The sequence below is a fragment of the Callorhinus ursinus genome, unplaced genomic scaffold (genome assembly GCF_003265705.2).
Source record: "Callorhinus ursinus isolate GAN/ISIS: 27379988/994484 unplaced genomic scaffold, GSC_fseal_2.0 scaffold3, whole genome shotgun sequence".
In the NCBI taxonomy this organism is placed as follows: domain Eukaryota; kingdom Metazoa; phylum Chordata; class Mammalia; order Carnivora; family Otariidae; genus Callorhinus; species Callorhinus ursinus.
The window spans coordinates 7,824,397-7,848,001 of record NW_027397065.1 but is presented as its reverse complement, the minus strand read 5'-3'; the positions used below and the strand labels follow the sequence as shown (position 1 = coordinate 7,848,001).

The 23,605-nt window shown below is 36.9% G+C and overlaps 1 long non-coding RNA gene across 1 annotated transcript; it reads left to right on the top strand.

Annotated features, from left to right (window-relative positions):
* Nucleotides 1-21,332, top strand: LOC141371350 (uncharacterized). The gene is made up of 3 exons (XR_012376248.1): nt 1-111; nt 19,715-19,780; nt 21,269-21,332. It is a non-coding gene; the product is annotated as an uncharacterized lncRNA (long non-coding RNA).
* The last annotated feature ends 2,273 nt before the right edge of the window (nt 21,333-23,605 follow it).

Here is a 23,605-nt window from a genome sequence, read left to right as displayed (position 1 = left end):
AAAAAGGAAATCCTGCATATGTGACAACATGGATGAAAGTGGAGGACATGATGCTCAGTGAAATAAGCCAGTCGTAGAAAGACAACTACTGCATGCTTCCACTCACATGAGGTATGGAAAATAGACTCATAGAAGCAAAGAGTGGGAGATGTTTTAGAGAGCAGAGGAGAGTGGAGGAAGAAAGGGGAGTTGTGTATAAATCACTTTGCTCAAGTGCCTCAATGAATCTCTGGTATCATCCTCCAACTTCTTCAGCCAGGTTTTCTTTTACTAAATAACTCACCTTTTCTGCTTCTTTCTGCTACAGACACTGGGATATAAAATGATAAAGACTCTTGAATTCCCAAGGTACAGGACGAGTATGTACCATCCCAGTCATGTACACTATGTCGGGGGAAGGGCAAAGATATTTAAAAACTTACAAGCACACCAATGATAAGAGAAAAATTACCGAAGTGAGGACATTTGCGACTGTCATCTAGCATTTATTTAAAGTCTCTTGAGAGAGCTTTTAGAATGAGAAAGAGAAATTAAAATACTGATAGTATCATTTGAATGATGTCTGTATAATATCATGATAGGGCATTTGTGGGGCCTGGTCCAGTCGGTGTGGGGACATTAGAGTAAATTTTCAGCTTCTTTTTTTAAAACCTAGGATCAGAGTGGTGCATGTGAACTAAGGCCCTGTAAGGGAATGCAGCTGATCCTGAAAATATGATCCAAGGCCCTTAACTTTTGTTAGATGACTGATAAATTTGAAATTCGCAAGCTTGCAAAGCCCATGTCACACCCCTTGGCCTCTTTGTGTTTCCTGGAGGGCCCGATTTAAGGGGATGGTCTCTGCAGGGCAGGCATGTAGGAAGTGCTTGCCAAGTGATTTATTTTGCTAAAATATGATAATCGGCTTAGTAGGACTTGGTAGCTTAAAAAAATCATAAACGGTATGGAAAAGATGTCTACATTTCTAAATCTTTCAAAAAAAAGCCTTCAGAAATTTTATCTGGCACTATGAAAATAGACTCCACAGAAGATTCTTCCCCTTCCTCCTCCCACTCCCCAATTTAAATCAACTAATTAAGAAAGACTGTAACTAGAAGGGAATGATTAACTCATTAACTTAATCATTGTCATACTTGTGAATATGGACTTGTACCAGAGTTAAGAGGTTAATGAATTCAAATATATTGTCAAAACTGCCTATGGTTTTCAAAGAGGAGGATTTTATGTACTGTAGTTTACACGCTTAGAAGTTAGAACTCGGCTGTGATAAAGTTTGACATCAAAATAGGTTACTGAAATTGTGCAGAAAATGGTGAGTAGGAAAAATAAGAAAATAAGAATTTCTCTTTATCACCATTGCCAACATCACTGCTACCTTCAATGCCACTGCCACAGATACTACCATCATCTTCACAGAGACTTCTCTTTTTTCATCTGGGTGGCTGGGAGTTGACTTGCTTGGGCATAAGGCTTGCCTGTACATAGGGATAGTTTGAGATCCCCAGAATTCAGTCTTTGGACATATATCCTTACTGTGAATGTTTTGTAGCAATGGGTTGATGGGTTAATGGTTAATGAGTCCATTACCCACCCTGTTATCCATCAAATATAGCAGGCACTGAGCTAGGTACAGTGAGCGGATCCAGTGTTCAGCAGAGCAGACACTGCTCTTGTCCCTGCAGCACACCCCCCTCCCGCCGTAAGCACTTACCTGGGGATTTGCATTCAACACAGGGTACAAATAAATATCGAATCATAAATTGCACAAGAGAAGATGAGAGATTACTGCCTCATGATGGGACTTGGTTTAGGTTAGGAAGTTTCTCTAAGGAAGTGGCACTTCTGTTGAAACCTGCCTGGTGGAAGGTTGGAAAGACGAGAACTCCTGGCAAAGGTAACAGCACGTGCAGGAGGAGACCATGCAGAGACTTTGCTGACATGGGATTGAGGATTTTGTTTTTAAGAGAAAGTGAGAACCACTGAAAAATTTTAAGAAAGGCTGACATGACCAGAATTTTATTGAAAAGAAAATCACTATGGTTATTTGTGGAAAATACACTGGAGGAGGGAAAATAGTAGAAATATGAGAACTGTGGTCTAGCTAAGAGAGGGATGGAGAAGGCGGAGATGGAGAGAAGGACATGGATTCAAGATATAATTTGAATTGATTGTTAGATTACAAATATTGAAGAGATATTGAATTGATAGGTAGAATTGATAGATCAGATACCTGGTGAACAATGTGTACTAAGGAAGGGTTTGTAAGAAAGTCTCATTTGTCAGAGATTTTCTACCCCACTAACCACCTACACAATTGTATGGTAATTCCACCCTTGGGAGAGAAATACTGTGCAGTGCAGCCATGTGGCACGACTCCAGGGGAACCCTCATGACTTTTCCATGTGCTTGGTGTCCCCTGGAGTTGTGCAATGCAATGGGGGCTGTGGAATATTGATTGTGCTTTGTTGCCTGTAAAGATTATAACATGGGTTGTTATTTACATTGAGGGCCTCCACGTATAGTTGTGTTCTCCTGAGGGGCTGGCTGGGGACTGGAAAATGCAACCTATCATGGAATTGTGTCCGTCCCTAGGAAGGGGGCACTGTTTGCTAGTTGGTCTATCCCAACTAGGGAACATTTAATAATTCACTGTCCAAAGTGTTGCTCTTGTATAATTTGTGTGTCCTAAAGAGTGATCTTCTCCTAATTATGTACTAGTTGTAGCCCCTGTTTCCATTAGTCAGATATATGTGTACCAGAAATTCACCTTTTCAAAGCATACAAGATGACGGTAGACAGGGTATATTAGCAATAATGTTTATAAGTTGGAGATGAAATAGACATCAAAGGAAAATTATCTGTAGTAATAAGAAGGAGCCATCCAAGGTAGGAGATTTGGAATCCAAAGCTTCTGGATATCATTTTCATATCCCAGTTACATTCACTTGAGTAGGTAAAATCTTTAAGCAAGCCACCCCCATATCGTCACAGTCTGCTTTCACCTTGGAATTCCAGGTCCAGTGTTTCCAGTGTTCACTCACATGTTCACAACTGTGGATCATTGGCACCACTTATAACAGTTTCCTTCCTCTGCTGATAGGAAATAAGCCAATATTTGTCCCTCTCCCTCCCCTTTCCCTATGTTCTCCAAGTCTAAATTGTGTGCAAGTTTAGACATAGGAAGTCTGCTCTTTCTACTCTTTTGATTTCTGAATTTGATAGGCCTCTGAATGAAAAACTGAGGAATCTTGATTCAATCTTTATTTAAATTTCAAATAATTCAAATCTTCAACCTTAGGTCTCAAAGTCTAAAGTAGAATAGAACATCTATTTTACTCCATAGTTGTTCTATCACTTTCTTCATTATTGCAGCAAATGCACCACCATCAACCCATTTGACTAAGTCAGAACCTGGACAGTTTTATAGTTCCTCTATTCTCCTTTCTCTTCTCACCCTCATCTGTTCCCTGAACCTATATCTTGAATCCATCTTCTTTTCTCCATATACATTGACCAAATAAAGCAGGTAGAATGGGGGCATCTGGGTAACTCACTTTGTTAAGTGTGCAACTCTTGATCTCACTTCAGGTCTTGATTTCAGGGTGGTGAGTTCAAGCCCTGTGTTGGGCTCCATGCTGGGTGTGGAGCCTACTTTAAAAAAAAAAAAAAAAAAAAGGAGGGACGCCTGGGTGGCTCAGTTGGTTGAGTGTCTGCCTTTGGCTCAGGTCATGATCCCAGGGTTCTGGGATCGAGTCCTCTATCGGGCTCCTTGCTCAGCAGGGAGCCTGCTTCTCCCTCTGCCTGCCACTGCCCCTGCTTGTGCTCTCTCTCTCTCTCTGACAAGTAAATAAATAAAATCTTAAAAAAAAAATAAAGTCTTTAAAAAAGCTCTTAGAATGATTTTTCTTAAATGCATATTTGATCACTTCCTTTATTTAAAATTCTTCAGTGACTTTTTTATTATCTTCAAATACAATTAAAATGTATTGGCAAATCAAAGTCTTTAATAAACAACTGATATCTCCCAGCTACCTGTTTGTTTTCATTTCCTGCCATTCCCATTTAAGTTACACTGAAATGTAGATTCTGACACAAACCTGGTCTTTCTTAACTCTGACTTTTCAAATTTTCTTCCTTCTTCCTAGCTCTCCCCTTTATCCTCAATCTTTTGGCTAACTCCAGATCATTCCTTAAGACTCAGATCAAAAATAATCTCTGATAAGCACTGACATAGCCCCTGCACCTGACTCTGGAACCCCTTCCCAGGTGGAATTAAGGACTTTTTCTTGCATTCTGTGCTTGACTCTACTATATGATTTTATTGTATTATCTCTGTTGGTTCATCTTTTTTGTGTAGCTCCAGTATATATATATATATATATATATATATATATATATATGTGGCCTTTGGAGTTATGCAGGCCTCCTAATCAAATGTATGACCAGGCAAACTTTGGTTTCTAAATCTATTATGATGGATTATTGATTAAAAAAGGTAATGCAAGTAAAATGCATAATTGTGCCTGGTACATACTACGTGTGTAACAAATGTTGTTTTTTTGCTATTGTTGGTATCATTAGGAGTAGTGTCTTTTATCTTTAGTTTCTAACATAGTATGTATCACTTAATAGATAGTAAATTTTGATTGATTGAATAAATAAGTCTATACTAGGGGAAATTGGCTTATGAAATCTTGAGGATAATTTGAATTTCTTATAGGAAAACTGTCTGAAGTTCAAAGCAGTTTGGATACCTGACCATTTTCACATTGTATTGGCAAGGGCATGAATATGGAATACTCTCGATTTCATAACTGCCACTTGATTTGTAGGGTTAAGAAACAAAAACTGTAAGTGTTCATTTAATTAAAATTGTGGTATCACCTAGCAGAATTTAATACACCATATAATTATGAGTGATGTAAAGAAGGCTTCTGGGAAACATTTTATGAGGTGCATGGCATAAAGATATTTCCACTAGATTATAGATTCCTTTTCCTGAATTCCCAAATATCTAGTTTCTATATAGAGCTTGTTATTTATTTTCCTGTGTGAATCAGCTAATATGTAGATGTTTGAAGGCTGTCCTTTTTTCCTTAACTCTATACATGTAATTAGTCATCATTAACATACCTAATTAGATAAAATTATAGTTAGAACAAATTTTTTTATCTGTATTATTCATAATAACCAATATAACTAAGTCTTGTTTATATATACCAGTGAAGCAGATTAGTTGCTTGAACAACTTTCTAAATGTTTTTTTAATTGAAATTTGTGATATGCTTTGTTATTATTGTTTGAATATTAAGTACAAATGTTTGGACATGGAAAAGAATTTGAGCCAAGCGACAAAGATACACTGTAACCCACAAGCAGGACTTTAGGTCTACAGAGACTCGTGCCCTGATTGGCACTGAAATTAGGCATCTAGACTCTGAGGGTTGGAAGGGACCTCAGAGACCGTGGAGTGCAACTTTCTCCATAACAGATGTTTCTCTCCATGCCCCATCCCAGAAGTCTTTATCTAGTGTCCTTCTGACACTTTTCAGTTTCGCTTGTGAGACTACAAATAATTCTAGGGAGTGTTTTAACGTTTTTTGAGTGAAACCCTATTTTCCTGTTACTTCCATCTATTTGTCTAATTGTTTCTCTGTGAATATATTCTGAGTATTGATTTTACTTGATGAAAAGCCACTTAAAACAATACTTTATATCCAAAATGGTATTTTATAGAGTAGACTAGAACATTTCTTTAGAAATTCTGGAGTTTCTAAGATAAAAATCAAGACTTCCCTGATGGGAGAAAAATTAGGTCATTCCAAAAGTTTTAATCACACTTCCACTTTAGGAAAGGTTTTTTGTTTTGTTTTGTTTTGGTCTCTTAGCGAAGCAAGTAACTGGGCCATTTGAGTGTGAAAAGATAAGTCTCAGGTTGTGGTCTGGAAGGTGAGGGCTCATTGGCTCTGCTTGAAAAAATGCTTTTCATGGGCTTCCAACGAGAGAGAAGGTAATGGGCAAGTGATAGGGGAGAATCCAGTAGCTATAAAGCAAGAGGGGAGAGGGGCGTGAGATAACCAGAGGCCAGGGCCTGAAGAGAAAAATGTTGCCTGTGGTGTGATGGGATTGGCACAGGCACTTAAAAGGTCAGGATATCTGGAATACATTTTTAAGTTTTTGGTTTGCACACTGCCTCCATGTATTTATTGCCTTCCATCTTCAGACACGTTCCACTTAACCTGTAGTTAAAAATCTATACTTTACACACCACCTTTTATTCACTAATGCCTCTTATTATTGGTACTCAGGGGAGAATTGATGGAAAAATGGGCCATATTTCACAATTGGGTGAGCAGGAGAATAATAATGCAGCAGAAAACCTTGAGGATGTTTGGGGGGTAGGGGGTGGGCTTGAGAGACTGGATTTTCTACTCATCATATTGTGATGAGATAAGATTAATTTCTTAAAAAATACTAAATGTAAGGGAGATTGAATACAGATGGAAGAGTTGAGGACAATTAGGTTATTAACATAGGGTCTCACTTAAAAAATTTGAAATTTCATGACTGCAGTGTGCTACTCTGGATGTGTCTGGTTATGTTGGGGTGTGAACTGGTGGGATTATCTGAACCCTCTTTGCAGCTAATATATTTTTTATATTATCTGAGTAGAAACACTCCTTATATTCTTCAGTATAACTCTTGAAAAGCGGATGTTTGTCTCCCCTATTTAGACTTCCATATATTTAAATGACATGAAAGCATATAATTTCAAGAGAAGATCTAAGTATTGTACTTTCTCTTTACTCATGGCCTCATCTCTTACATAGTTGTAAATCATTTGCTCAAATTGCCATCGCCCTTGGTTGGTGGTTCTAACTAAAGAAGCCTTATGGTGTAGGGGAAATACATTAGACTTAAGAGTTGGAAGATCCTGCCTTGAGTATTAGCTCCGCCAAACATAACAATATGAATGCTTGGAATGTCACAGATTCAGAGTCTGAATTTCCTTATCTATAGAATTCAAATAAAAAACGACTTTTCTACCTCCCTTATAGAATTGTGGTGATCGTCAAATGCCATGGTATGAAAACATCTTATAAACCGAATACCCCATACAAATAGGAGGTGTTATCATTTAAAATGTTTAATAAATATCCTTTAAAGAAATAGCATGAGGCATAAGGGTAATAAAAGTACACTAGGGATGCTTTTGAAATCTCTTTGTTAAAAAAAATAACCAATTAGAAGAAATGGAGATTAATATTTTTGACTTGTTGATGAAATCATTATTTTGCTTCTATAACTTTGTAACTTTCTATGATTGAGTGAACCATCCAAATGATGAGTTTTCTGTATATTAATTCACATCTTCAATCAACTAAATTCTTCAGATAAATTGCACGTCCTTTAAAAAAATTGGTAGCTATGCTATACAATTTATTGTTTTAGCTACTCAGAGTATCTACTTTATTTTTTCCTGTGGAGGGCAAGTGATCATTAGCCAAAAAAGGAAAGAAAAGCCCCAAACCTCCAAACTCAAGTAGTTTAATCTATTTTCTAGTGAGAGGCATAAATATACATTTCACAAGTCATGCAAAAATAGTTTTATATCATGGCCAGTTAAGGAATGAGAGACTCTGAGGGAAAGAGAAAAGGGAAGAGTATGAAGACAGAATCTTTCATTCATTGTGTTTTGAATTCTTATATTTCTTTATTCCACTGCCTAAGCCCTGACTTTTCTTTCCAAAGACTTAGAAAAGCATCTTTATCCTATCCGACAGCCATTAAAATCCATGACTGTTGCCTGGCACCCAGTATCTCTTTCTTGGCTACTCTACTGTTGTTGTGACCCATGCCTCTGTCTCTCTCACAGCCCACCTTTATCTGAAGGCCAAAATCAGTACCCCTGGTGGTAACATGGGAACCTGCCCCTCTTTAAACCATCACTCTTCTGGTGATTTCAGTCCTGTTGCCTTTGCAGTGTTCATATTTCCTTCTCACACCCAATCTTAACTGCCGAAACTAACTGCTTGGGACATACCTGGCTCTTTTCTGAGAATCTCAAAATGAAGTGTTACACATGATGTAGGGAGCTCAACCATACAATTAGAATTCTTTTTGGACCTTTGCACAACTGGATGAACTTATCAGTCAAGAAAGGGGTGTTGGGTAGGCAATTAATAAGGAAGCTTGCCAGGGGCTTAATGAAATGAGGTTCATGACTGGTTTCAGCTTATTGTCTGGTTCCCCCTCACCAGTCTAATTAAAGCACAGATTTGAAAGCTAAGGGGAAGAATTGAACATTATCCTGATTAATTTTCCTACTGGTAAGACCTTAAGCTGATTTCTTACCTTCTCTGGGCTTTAGAGTTCATAGTAATTTGGCATGCACAGAACAACTGCTTAAATGGTGAGCCATTTTCCCAAGAGACTGAAGCTTCTAGAAAGCCCAGTGGATGACTTTTCACATCCTATAACCTGGAGCAAATATGTGATGTTGCCAAATTGGAGGGCTTACCCTGCCTTAGTTGGACCCAAACCCCAGTGAATGCCAAGGCCCAGCACAGTGCCTACTTAGTGACTGTTGCTGACTGCCTCACCCATGCTGCTGGTGTTGAAGCAAATTCCATTTGGAAACAAGCCAGATTCTTCTGTGTCTCCTGGGGGACTCTAGAATTTTATAGTGCATGTTTATATTTGTGTAATCAGCACATTTTCTAATTAAGTGGAAATTAGTGTGTTTTACTAAGTATAGTTAAAATTATTGCCTTTAAACACCAAACTAGACTGTAAAATATAGCTTACAAAATTGTGCGTAATAATAATAATAATATATAGTGCTTACTGTGTGTGGACACGGTTTTAATTGCTTAAGCTCTATTACTCTGCTAGATTAATTTTCTCTTATTAACCTCAGTTTACATATCAGGATACTAAGGCCAAAAGAGATTAAGTGATTTTGCCTAAATTACACAAAAACTCCAGGTTATACAAAACATCCCACCTTTATTCTTGAATGACAAAAACATTTAGTAGAACTCAATGTGGATGGATGTTTATAGGTGTTTGTGTAGGAAGAGGCAAAAATCAGGGGATGGGTACCTGATTTAGAGATTCATTGAGTTAAGATTTAGTGACTAGGAGAGAAGATGTGAAGACTCAGATGGCAGTGTCGATGGTAGTATAGAAAGTGTAAGAGAGATGGAAAATTCAAGATACAAGAAATATGTCTTTTGGAATTTTGTGGGGATAATTATAGATAAAGCAGTGAGTAAAGATGGAAAATGAAATAACTTGAGGAAAAGCAAGAAAGATTAATTCAGGGAACTTGTGTGGACAGAGTACAGTCCTGATGCTGATTCATGTTTGAGTTGTTCAAAGAAGGCAATTATTTTTTCTTTTTTTTTCTGAAGTTTGATTCGAAAAAAATTTATTTTTCTCTTACTCCCATTTGTGAATATTCTTTTTTTAAAATTTTTATTAACATACAATGTATTATTTGTTTCAGGGGTACAGGTCTGTGATTCATCAGTCTTACACAATTCACAGTGCTCACCATAGCACATACCCTCCCCAGTGTCATCACCCAGCCACCCTATCCCTCCCAACCCCCCTCCCCTCCAGCAACCCTCAGTTTGTTTCCTGAGATTAAGAGTCTCTTATGGTTTGTCTCCCTCGCTGGTTTCATCTTGTTTCATTTCCCCCTCCCTTCCCCTATGACCCTTTGTCTTGTTTCTCAAATTCCTCATATCAGTGAGATCATATGATACTTGTCTTTCTCTGATTGAGTTATTTCGCTTAGCAGAATACCCTGTAGTTCCATCCATGTCGTTGCAAATGGCAAGATTTCATTTTTTGATGGATGCATAATATTCCATTGTATATATATACCACATCTTCTTTATCCATTCATCTGTTGATGGACATCTTGGCTCTTTCCATAGTTTGGCTATTGTGGACATTGCTGGTATCAACATTGGGGTGCATGTGCCCCTTCAAAGAAGGCAATTCTGATATTCAATAGAAGAATTGATTGAAACCCTGACTAAAAAAGATTGGGCTACACTAATGACCAAAGAGAACCTGTCCTTGCGTTCGGGGGAGAATAGGACAAACTGTTGAGAAATTCACCCAAGCTGTGAGACACATGGATGGCAGTCAACAACTGTATGCATTAAGACTGGCTGTAAACATTGCACATTTAACTCATATCTCAATCCAAAGGAATTGTTTAAGAATGGGACAATGATCAGCTGGATACAAAGATAATATCTTCTTTTTAAAATGCCAACATTTAAAAATGCTTACAAGAATTTGATGGACTATGATGAATACATTTTTCCTTCAGAGTTTAGTCCTCTGTGTTTTTTTTTAAGATTTATTTATTTATTTGAGAGAGAGAAAGAGAGAGAGAGCAAGCAGGGGGAGGGGCAGAGGGAGAGGGAGAGAATCTCAAGCAGACTCCCCACAAAGCCCAGAACCCAACCTGGGGCTTAATCTCACGGACCCTGAGATCATGACCTGAGCAGAAATCAAGAGTCAGATGCTTAACTGACTGGGCCACCCAGGTGTTCCAGAGCTTAGTCCCCTTTGAGCCAAAGTTCTCTTTTTACAATATCTATTTGGTAATGTCACCTATACTTTCCTGAAATAAAATCCACAGGTAATATGAAATCAATAACAACTATTTCTATGTAGAGAAGATATAAATGAAAAGATTAATACTAAAATAAAATAGTATGTATTTCTATATGTAAGTGTTCTGGCAAAGTGACCCTAAAAGACATAATGAAATAGTCAGATGTGTGCTCCTATTTGAAGAATTGCTGTGGATTTAATGATATAAATGCAAACCACCCAGGTGCCCCTAAATAAAATCTTTTTAAAAAATTAAATAAATAAAATAAAATGCAGTCTTCTCTCACTTTCCACTGTTACATTCCTCCAATATTGTGGATCTAAAAACTGTGTAAAGCATACTTTGTGTTTATATGTAAAAGGAACTTAAGTTGTAGGCTCAGGTTTTTCACCTAATTGAATATTTGACATGATATTCTCAAGTCAAAAGAGATACTGAATAATTTCTTGTGGTGCAAGGTATCTGACACTCCTGGGCTCTATCCACTAAATGCTAATAGCACCCTCCATCCCTGTGGCAACTAAATACCTAAATGCCTGATCCGATCTTGGGCACTCAGAGTTTTTAGTCTGCAAAAGCATAAGAAATCAGACTGTGCTGTCAGTAGCTTCTCAGGATGATCAGAAGACCATTTTTACTATCTCAGCACCTTACCTAGGCCATGTGAAGGCAAAACAACAAAATACCCCCCAAACTGAATGGCTTAACGCAACAATGATGTTATTTCTCATAAGTTGGTTGATTGGGCAGTTAATTCCTATGAATGCCAATTGAGCCTCTTCAGTCATAGAGACAGTCCAAAATGCCCCCATACATTTTTAAATTTTCACCTGGCAAACATATACTTAGTCTCCAAATCTCAGTTAGATATCCCTTTGTCTAGGAGACATTTTCTGATTCCATGTACTAGACTGAATTCTCCGTGTGGTACTCCCATAGCATTCATTTCCTAAAACTCATCACATTTTTAATTGCTTGAGTATTTTTGCTGTCATACTATGAATTCTATGAAGGTGAATCCTATGCTTTGTTCATCATTGTATGCTGGTTATCTTACCTAGATAGTTAAAGGAAACATATTTTTGCATTATAGTGTATTTGAAGTTGATTTGAATTTCAATTTATGAATCAATTGCCAAAAAGATGTGACCTAATAGTTTTAGAAAATGTTGGTGGGGGACGCCTAGGTGGTTCAGTTGGTTGAGCATCTGCCTTCGGCTCAGGTCATGATCAGGGATCCAGGGATCGAGTCCTGCATCAGGCTCCCTGATCTGCAGGAAGCCTGCTTTTTCCTCTGCCTGCTGCTCCCCCTGCTTTGTGCTCTCTCTCTCTGTCAAATAAATAAAATCTTTAAAAAAAAAAAAAAGAAAGAAAGAAAATGTCGGTGGATTATTTAAAATGTCATTGTATTAACTTAATTAAAAAAAATTTCCCTTGGAGATGAAGGGAAATGATGTTTTTGATCAATGGAAAAATATCCATACAAATAATGTGCATTTACCCATCAATGAGGCATCACATCATTACATTCTCCACTATTCTGCTAGTGGGTGCTTAAAATCTTCTCTGGACATACATCCTTACCCATTTGGATTTCTAAACACTTCCTGTCCCATATTTCTTGGGTACACACTCTGAATGTTGAACTTGGTTTGAATTTTTAGTTATTTGTACAAAAACTGTGGATATCTTTTCTTCCTAGGGATTTATCCACAGTTTTGAGTCCCACTTGGGTCTCATTACAGCACGTTCATCCATTATGCTTGATGGTTGGCCATACTCTCATGTCACTCACAGGCTACACTGATCTGCACAAATGTGAGTCTCAGACTTTCCCTATATATCTAATCCCATGTTTTGTTCTAAACTCTGGGAATACTCATGGCGCCCACAAAGTTGATAGAGAAATGAATCTAGAACATGATTCTTCATGTTTCCACTTTCCCTCTGTGAGCTCTCCAGCCAAATGATATTGGTTTATTCATTTAATGATCCTTTAAAGTACATTCTTATCACAAATCTCTGAGTCCTCTCATGGTTCTAAGATTACAACTTTGGAAAAAAAATCTAACTCTAGTTAATATAAAGTCCACTTCTCAATTTTCTAGGCTTTACATCACAGAGGGTTTATTGAACTATTATGTTAGCTTAAACAGTACAATCTACTTTAACTAAAATTTAAGTTCTCCCTCTGAAAAGCAGGCACTGGTTTAGATTATTTCGATGGTCCCTAGCAAATGCAATATCAGAAATTTTGGAATTCCTCTCCTATTGCTTCTTTATGTATACCCCATTGAAAACTCCCTGGATTATTGGTTTTTCTCTGCCTCTGCTTGGTGCAGTATCTATGCTTAGATAAGAAACTGGAACCTGGGAGAGTAAGGTGGGATGTGAGTAGGTAATTTTTTTATTTGCATGCTGCCTTACACATATGCTTAATCAGCCTTGTAGTTTGAATAAGTAGTAGAAGCAATGCTATGTATTTGAGCTATTTTGAGACATTGAAAACATTGTGTCTCTTTCAAAATTGGCCATGTCTTTTTGATTTTCTTCCCACTCTGAACATAAAACAGGTGCACCAGCAATAGTTGGCACAAAGTGAAAAAGTTTTTGCATTGAAGACTGATCATTTCTTGTAGTTCACTTTATCTTAGTCATCACTGTTGATTCAGAGATATTAAGTATGGTAATAACTTGAAGCCAAATTAGTTAAGATTTGGCCAGCGCTAACCAGGGTTTGCTTTTACTGTGGGAGGAACTTGCAAAAGGCAATATTGATTATGTCTGGGATATGCCAATTATAATTTGACATTCTGATTTCTGCTTTTTGTTTAACTTAGAAGCAGATTCTGCTTTGCTCTATTTGTGAAAGACAACTGGATGAGTGAAGATTACTACTTGCAATAAGACTAGCAATTTATCTGAAATCAGAGGCAGAGAAAATAATATCCACTTTTTCCTTTTTCTGACTCAGAATGTGTGGAGATGAGGAATATTATTGAACAACATTATCTAGGTAAAAAGAGAAAGATGAAAAGAGTAAGAAAGCCATGACTGATAGCTGAGATGAAAATTAAAACAAAATATAATTAAGTTCTTAGAAGATTTAAGTATGATATATAGAGTGATGAAAAAGTAAAAAAAAAATATGTTGCTTGAAAAAACTAGTTGGGGGCTGAAAGGGTGCAGAGTGAATTGATACATAGGAAATGGGTATTTTAGAGAAATAAGTTGCCACTTTGTGATCAATACACAATATAACCCACAACAGAGATTGTGTTCTGGCTGAGGTAATTTCACTTTAACACGTGGAACATGATGTTAAAACGAGATTCTTCTCTTAGCTTTGGTTAAGGCATAAAGACATTAGAGGTTACACTCAAGAATGAATTATGAGAATGACCCCTTACCCGAGAATCAGCGAGATGACTCTGAAAATTATGTTGAGGACCAAGAAAGAGGGGAGAGAGCAGGATTTTGTGAGGGGAGTTTTTGGAGAACTCTTGAGTGTTGTGGGTGTCACCCCCTCCTCCGCATAGGAGTGATTGGAGTCTTGTGAGAGAAGTTCAGCTCAGATAACTAGATGTGTGTTTTTTACAGTTAGGAACAGAGTAGACTAATGTCTGATTCATGCCTGAATAAGCTGAAGTAGACTTTAAGGAAAAAGGAACATGTCTGGAAAGTTTCTGTATATGCCTCTGTTAAGGGGCCAAAGGTGCGTGATTGTAGCCATGGGGAAAATTTAGTAAAAACAGAAGCCTGAAATCATTTAAACAGGGGACTCTGCAAAAGAAGATGGTGTATCTGGGTGAGAGGATCCCAGAGGAAGAGGCTAAAGGGCATGCCACTGCAGTCAGAAGCACAGAAAGATCAAGGGCAACCAATCATGGGTGAGGCACTGCCTTGGTCAAGGGAATCACATTTGCAGGTGTCCAGCATGAAAGTCTCCAAAGAATCTGCAAAAGCACCTATGAGGGAATGATACTGCGAGTCTGAAGAACATGGTGCCTTTCCATGACAGCAAAGTCAGTAAGAACTTCTCTACGTCTTTTACCTCTCCTACCTCCCACCATGTATTTGAACCGTACAGGTTCAAGAAACAGCAGCTATTGGTTAAGGGAGAAAGATAAGAGGAGCTAGGGAAAGAAAGAAGAAATGTGCCCCATCTCATTCCTGAAGGCAGGCGGCCCATCTGCTGCCAGCCTTGATGGAGAGCAGTGGAAGAGTCTTAGTTGTGAATGAAGTTTGAAGGGCTCATCAATATATTGGATTAAATATTGTGATGCCTGAGTGAAGGGTTAAAGTGACTGACCATAGGAATTTCTACCACTAAGAAGAGACTAGAAAATCATGGAGCCTACTTGGCTTTTAATCCAATGACAGGGATGAATTTCCTGTTGTGATCATGTTTAAAAGTACAGGGGAAGACAGAAATCGTGGAGATAACTTTTGATTATATGCCATAAGCACTTTTCAGAGTTTTGGCTCTGGAGGAAAAAGCATAGGCCCTTTCTTGAAGGAGATGTGCCTTTGAGTTAAAAGATCATGAGCTTTAGAATTTGTTTTAAAATCTCTGATCTACCATTTCTTAGCTATAACCTAGAACAATTTATATAACTTCTCTGAAACTCATCTATAAAATGTAACTAATAATAATTTGTGAAGCTCTGGAGTTAGGCTCAAGAAATATCGTTTTTCTTCACCTTTTCATTCCCTTTCCTAGATAAAATCTGAATCTATTATTTTGAAAAATATACTTTATGAAACTTGTGGTAGATGGTGTGGGGTCATTTAAACATGGGACTCTGTGAAAGAAGATGGTGTATCAGGGTGAGAGGATCCCAGAGGAAGAGACTAAGGGCTATGCCACTGAGGTCAGAAGTCACAGAAGGATTAGGAGCGAACCCCCCCCCACAGGTCTTGGTTACTGTTAATAGATATATAATTCTCTCTAGAAAACAGATTATAAATTCCTTGAATGCAAGAGAGACCACAACAATAATAACATAGTAAAATATGTTAGTCAATGGAGACAGTTACAGAGGAGAGATCCCCAACATGGGTTATTAGAGATAGTTATGGTGTGAGGTGGTCAAGTTCAGTTGTATGGATAAAATCAGACAAACTGGATTTGATAGGATGATGGCATAACATTCAAGTATGTGGGGTGGAATCTACAAGTATTTTCAGATACAAAAAGATAGCTTGGGCAAAAGTAGATATGGGCAAAGCATAACTAGGGGACAATGATCTGATATTTATGATGGAGCAGAGGACTTGTGTAGGTTTGGGAATCCCTTTATAGGAGAAGGAAGTAAGCGAGTTGATAGAAGATTCTTATGAACTGAACACTTCTGCTTGGTACATATAATTAAGGTGAAGATCCTGAAAGTTTTGGATGGGGAAAAAGACATTGAGAAAAATTAATCAACTTTGGTTTATAGGATGGATGAGCAGGTGAAGAGACTAGAAACAGTGAGTTTACAGATTATTGCAATAGCTAACTCGTGAGGATACTGAACTCAGAAAGTAATAGCTGTGAGAATAGAAAGAAAGGGATGAAATATAAGGAGTGAAGAATTGACAGGCTTCAGAAAATATTTACATTTTCAAACATTACACAAGGAAAAGTCTCTAGGCCAGCTCTATCCAAATGAATTTTTGGATTTTTTCTCTATACTGTGCAATAGGGTAGTCACAAGTGGCTATTGATCACTTGAAATGTGGCTGGTAAGAAATTGAATTTAAAGTTTTATTTGATGTTAATTACATTTAAATTTAAATAGCCCCATGTAGCTAATGGCTACTGTGTAAATGTAGTATCTCTTCCACAACAAATTGCAACATCCACACCTGAGTTGATAAAAGGATATTTTGAGTATTGCATTGCCTCCTACCCAGTGATGTGAATTTGGTAATATTGCTGTCTTTGGCAATTAGTGCAATGAGTTGAATATTTTATTATATTTTTCTCTGACTGCCTTATGGAAGTAGAAAAATGAAAATGCTATTACTATTCTTAATAAATATGTGTTTCATCAATTAAGTACAATTAAGGCATGGGTGGAAATTATTAAGTGTCTGGAAAGTGGTAAAACTTCTGTCTCAACCTAACCTGGGGAGAAAATAAAGATAAAATCATATATAAAAATGGTAGTGCCAAGCCTAATTTGGGATTTATGTAATTTTATTATTATTATCCTCATCATTATTTAGCATCAACCTTATAGATGCAGTGACATGGAACATTTATCATTTACTTTTCTCACATTCCATTTCTGGTTATAATTTCAACAATGTATTGTATATATGTGCAGGTATTTCTTCTATATATCACTTCTCACAACATTGAAAGCTATTACTATCTTTATTTTTTATGAAGAAAATATGACTGATTTTTCTATAGCTACACATCCAGTAAATGACAGATTTTGAACAGATCTAGCTGATTCCCAAATTTCCATTTTTGGAGTAGATAAATATGGGACAAAAAGTCCTCAAGCTATCACATGCAGTAGTCCATGTTTTAACATTTTTAACTTTGTTTATTCAGATCAGGCTTTTTCTCTCAGCATTAAAGCTAGACTTAATCACATATTTGAGTCATTAGAGATTTGATGATTAATTACAAAAATACAATGAATTATTATTATATTAATAAATAATATTTAGTGTTTATTAATGAGGTAAAAATTAATTTCTTAAGACAACATATTTTCTTATAAAATGTAATAGGAAAGTATTATCTGCCAGAAATTCTACACTGGACCATAACAATCACCATTCTGATTGAGACCAAAGTGTTCTTATTCTTTAGGTTCATGAAAGGTAGTACAAGGAGGATTGTTCTTTGGTTCTAGTCTCAAATGGTCGGCAAGGAATCACAAAACTGGTTGTAGACTCCTCCTAAAGAATCAGTAGCCTTGCTCAGGTATCCATGTTTCTGAAAGCCAGCCAATCACTAAACACACTGAAAGTTAGCCAGTACCTATATACTCCCATTTTTTAAAATTCATCCAATCCCTGGATTCTTTGCTTCCCCCAAACCCAATACAAGATCAGGTTTTTATTTTGTTCAAGACTGTGTTTTGCCCTGTCTTAGGCTGCAACAAATACATCTCTGTTTCAGATATAGTTGAATGGTGGTCTCCTGCTTCAATATTTCTTTCCTATTTTACTAGGTGAGTGATGCTCTCCTAGTATTTATGACTAGATGTGTTTGGCAGGGGACAAATGACAAAAGAGATTATCTAAAAACCTGGGGAAAATATCTTTCTCTCCTAGGTTCTCATACCCCTCCCGAGGAGACTCAAAGAATATATTAAAAGATAAATAGAGTGACCAGTTACAACTAGATTTCATAAACTAACAAATATTAAATGTCCTTCTTTCTCAATCTCCTTTTTCTCTTAGGGTTCCTCCAGTACCTTCTGAGAATGGGCTGAACTTACATAAGATCCAAGGGAATGGGAGTTCTTCCATGACTTCAAAAAATAATTTGTTAAAAATATGATTTCTTTTAGGGTGCCTGGGTGGCTCAGTCGTTTAAGCCTCTGACTCTTGTTTTTTTTTTTTTTTTTTTTAATTTTTTTTTTATTTGACAGAGAGAGAGACAGTGAGAGAGGGAACCCAAGCAGGGGGTGTGGGAGAGGGAGAAGCAGGTTTCCCGCCGAGCAGGGAGCCCGATGCGGGGCTGGATCCCAGGACCCTGGGATCGTGACCTGAGCTGAAGGCAGATGCTTAACGACTGAGCCACCCAGGTGCCCCAAGCCTCTGACTCTTGATTTCAGCTCAGGTCATTATCTCAAGGTTGTGAGATCAAGCCCACTGTGGGGCTCTGTGCGGGGCATGGAGCTTGCTTACCATTCTATCTCTCCCTCTCTCCCCTATCCCCCCTGCTCGTACACACTCTCAGTCTCTCTCTAATAAATAAATCTTTAAAAATATGATTTCTTTTATTATATAAAACACAAAATTTATATAAACAAACATTTGGTTATCGATTGAATGTCAAATGTCATAGGGTTATGTAATTGATCTCTGTTGTAATTTATGTTACAAAATGTCCTTCTGCCCTTTGTAATTCTTAATGAGAGATTCTGGAATGTCATTCCTGCACTTGCCATTATAAGAGTAGTGCTTGATGAGCGCTGTGAATTGTGCAAGACTGTTGAATCACGGATCTGTACTTCTGCAACAAATAATGCAACATATGTTAGGAAAAAAGAAAAAGAAGATAGCAGGAGGGGAAGAATGAAGGGGAGTAAGTCAGAGGGGGAGACGAACCATGAGAGATGATGGACTCTGAAAAACAAACTGAGGGTTCTAGAGGGGAGGAGGGTAGCGGGATGGGTTAGCCTGGTGATGGGTATTCAAGAGGGCACATTCTGCATGGAGCACTGGGTGTTATGCACAAACAATGAATCATGGAACACTACATCAAAAACTAATGATGTAATATATGGTGATTAACATAACAATAAAAAAATTAAAAGAAAAGAGTAGGGCTTGATGGAGAGTACCTCCTTCATTAATAGTAGTCTATAAATGATTACGTGGGCATTGTGGTTTTTCCTGCAGGGCTACAAGATTCCTGGACCTGCAGAGCCAGGACTAGAAATCTGAGGACATTTGGCACATATAATACCACAATACTATGTCCAAATTAAAATGACCAAGTTAAAATTTATCTTAAGAATGAGATTGCAAATGTGATTCCTATGAGGGGCTAGAAATGGGGCAAGTGGCATAAAATAAAATGTAAGAATCTTGACTGAGGAGTTTCTCTTTCAAGTCATGTCTTCCCATTGAATATAATCTTAATATATTTTAGCATTTGTGAGTAGATAAAGGATTACTTTTATGGGATCAAGCTTTTAGCATGTATACAACAGGGAATTGAGAATCACTGCTCTGGGATGTACACTTTTAATGGGTTCAAGATAATTTTGACTTGATTTTGTTTTATCATTTAAGGAGTTAATTTCTAAATTTGTTGTTTCTCTGGCTATCACATTTTCATATGGTTCTCTTAACTTTCTTTTTTTGTATATCTGAAATATTTTTGATCAGATGACACCTACTCAATAGGCTGCTGCTGTTTCGTCCAGGACATCAGTTCTACAGGCTGTTAATTTGGTAAGCAGTTTGTGTGCTTTGTTTTCCTTGATATAAAAAAGAACCTACTGAGACATCAGCACATCTGGGAGAAAATATGCTTTTAATATTTAGGTTGCTATTATTCACTTTGAATCAAAAGCTATCAAACTTGACATGTATCTTTAAAAAATAGATGAATCCTTATGGGTAACAATGAATCTGATTTTGAGAAGAAAGCCAACTGGGCAGAGAGCCTTAAGCAGTTTTCCACATTGTTATTTTATCATAGGACAGGACCTTTGAGGATATTAAAATATGACTCTTGGTCTATTGGCCTTGTAAGAGATACAGCTCCTGTTAAACATGGTTGCTTTGTTTTGTTTTGTTTTGCCTTTGTTCTGCGGGCTTATACAGCAGTTTGTTGATTAATAAAAAAAAATCCTCGAGACATGAGGTAAAATGAAGGCCGTGTTCTGGCGACTGGTATCTACCAAACTAGAAGCAAATTCACATGAGAAAAGTGCTCGACAAAAATATTTCATCTAAGATATTTTCCAGCTGAGTTGCTTTCGAATTCTGTTCCCACCACATTCTCTGAATTGCACGGTGGAAAAGCTGAGACTTTTAACTTATGCTGTGCAGAGTACTGGGAACTTGGGCACAGAAACCAGGTCATTTTTTTTTTTTTATTGCTGTCTTTCTGCAAGGATTTAATTATTTTTTATATTGTTTATGTAAGGAAAGAACAAATTTAGGAAGAATTTACTTTCTTTAAGAACTGTCAACTATCCCAGTTATATATTCCCATGCATTTTGTTATTATTTTGTAATAGTGTATTTTGTTATTATTGACAAATTATATGGATCAAATGATAATAGCCTTTGTAGCTCCAATTTGGGTTTATATGTGTTGTAAGTATGACAATATAGGAAGCCTAATATTGTTTGTAAGAAAATGTTTATCATAGCATATATGGCAATCAACAGAGATAATGTGTTTTATTGAGAGCATATTACCCAAATTTGGGCTGTTATCAGTATTGATTATTTCATGCCAAAGATGTATTCAGGTCTCTACAGTAAACGTAAAGCTTCTTCCTTAAGTGTTTACTGTCAAAATTACATATTATTCAGCAGGACTATCCAGGCATGAAATGAGCATGTTACTGGATTCCTCTGTGTTTATATTTTATCTTCGTTTCTAACTTAGATCATGAACGCTTTGGCAAGAACCATGCTTAAGCCTATCACACTTATAGAATAGTAAGTGAAGTAGATCTCTACCAGTTATTGAAGAATTCCAGTAGGAGAGACAAAATAACTTTACCAAAGAGATTGTGTAGGATTTGAAGAGATCTGGGGGATTTTGAAAAATGGCTGACTTAGAAGAATATTTGTTCATTCATGAAATATTAATTCACCACCAGTTGTATGAAAGACAGGCACCCTACTAGACCATACACACACACATACATACGTATATGTGTATGTATACATGTACACACATATTTTTTTCTTTATTCCTAGGAAACTCAAGAGTCTAGTTGAGGAAATGAGATGGATACAAATAACTACACAAATAACTACAAGGCAAGAGATATTGTGAAAAATGTCAGGCTAAGATTTACACTTACTCCTGGTTCTACTATTAACTAGTTTGTGACAGTAGGCAGATCATAGAGCCTTTCTGGGACTTAGTTTCCACATCTGTAGTATGAGAATACGAACTACTTTGCTCCAAGATCCTTTCCAGCCCTTAAATAAACATTATTAAAAAGAGGGCACATTTATGTGATGTACATTTTAATGCACTGAAAACATAGTCATTCTTCAGTAAGAAATTATCATAAAAAAACTGATAAAAATTGAGTGCGTCAGTAAGAGCTAGAGAAGGTTGGCATGTGTATCAGATGTGAGTAATCAGAAGAAAATCACTACCTTGGTTTTCTTCTTTCCCCTTCCTGGAATGATCTTCCCCTAGACTCCCCCCCCACCCGCTTGACTTTCCCCATCCCCCGGGTCTTTGCAGACAGACACTTCTTCTGAGAAGCCTTCCCCTGACCAGCCTACTCACAAAAGTCTCCCTGTCCACATCTCTCTATCACATGCCTTGCTTATTTTTTCTCATAGCTCCTATTACTCCCTACCATTGCATTTTATATTGGTTCATATAGTTAATTAGCTGCCTCTCCCACTAGGATACAAGCTCTATTCTGAGAGAAATTTTATTTCTGTGGTTCATTGCTATTTCACCAACTTCTAGAACAGTGTCTGGAACATTGAAGCCACTTTTTAAAAATATTTATTGACAAAGAAAGTAAACTTCCTTATAATGACTCCAATTTTTGAACAATAGCCCTTCCTCTTTTTCTACAGTATCTATTTACTCTTAAAAGTATTATAGTACCTAAATAGCTTAGTAATTTGTGCTAGCTTTTTTAGATGAGATTTCAGTTTCGCTTCCTTCTTTCCTTTTGAAATGTGGAAAGGAATTTTCAGTTAAGTAGTAAAGAATGTGGAGCTTTTACTTCTTGCCTAAATGTCAAATTAGAAACCTTATGAGATTGAACTTTCTCATGAGTTTAGTGTTATTTACAAGCTTTATCAAACCAGAAGAAATAATTCTTGCAGATTGTTTTCCATCTTATTTTTAGGACAACCTGAATGTACGTGAAGACTAAATATATATTGGCATATATATTTATTTTTAATATTAAAATTAGCTTTTGAACGTATAAATTTTTTGTGTCTCCTCAGGTCAGAAAAACAGATTGTACTTTTATTTTTGATTCAAAATAAAGTGTCAGAACAATGAAAAGCTGAACTGTAGCTAAATTTGGTTCCCATCATGAATCATTAGAATACTTAGATAGTCACATTGTCACTGGCTACAAAGTTGATGGGAGCAGTTGCATAGGATGAGTTAACTCTATACAGAGAATCCTCTTGTAATTCTGTAGGTGAAAAATGGTTTCGTTATTTTGGGAAAAAAAATGGAATTAAATTGCTTACATCAAACTTGTTTTTCCTTTAAACAGAGACTTTACCTTTTTTAAAAAAGATTTTATTTATTTATTTGACAGAGAGAGAGAGAGCGAGAGAGGGAACACAAGCAGGGGGAGTGGGAGAGGGAGAAGCAGGCTTCCTGCTGAGCAGGGAGCCCGATGCGGGGCTCAATCCCAGGACCCTGGGATCATGACCTGAGCCGAAGGCAGACGCTTAACGACTGAATCACCCAGGCGCCCTTAAACAGAGACTTTCGAAGTCCAAACAAAATAAAAGAAATTAATTGGTTGCTTATATGAAGCTAAATTATAAATTTATATAGCAAAAGCTTAAATTAGTTGAAGTAAGAAAAAAAGAGATAATCATAGTTTTTTCATAAAGCCTGTATTCTAGCACAAGTGATATTGATTTATAGCTTATATTTTAAGTTTTTTAATTTTTAATTTTTTAAAATCTTTTCAGATTTATGTTGAAAGAGAGAGGGAGAGAGAGCACAAGCAGGAGGGACAGAGGGAGAGAGAATATCCCAAGCAGACGCCTTGCTAAGTGAGGAGCCCGACATGGGGCTTGATCCCATGACCCTGAGATCATGACCTGAGCCGAAACCAAGAGTTGGACGCTTAACCAACTCTGCCACCCAGGCACCCCTATAGCTTACATTTTTATTATATACAATCATATTTATGAGTTCTTGCTTTTTATTATCACTAGTATACTAAATATGCTTCCAACTATCATAGATACAGACAGAAATTTGGGTGTTTGCATTCTGATTTCATGAATTAATATAATTGTAAAAAAATACCTTAAACAGATTAGAATATCAGTTTTCGTATTGGGATGTAGGCTTTGGTTCTG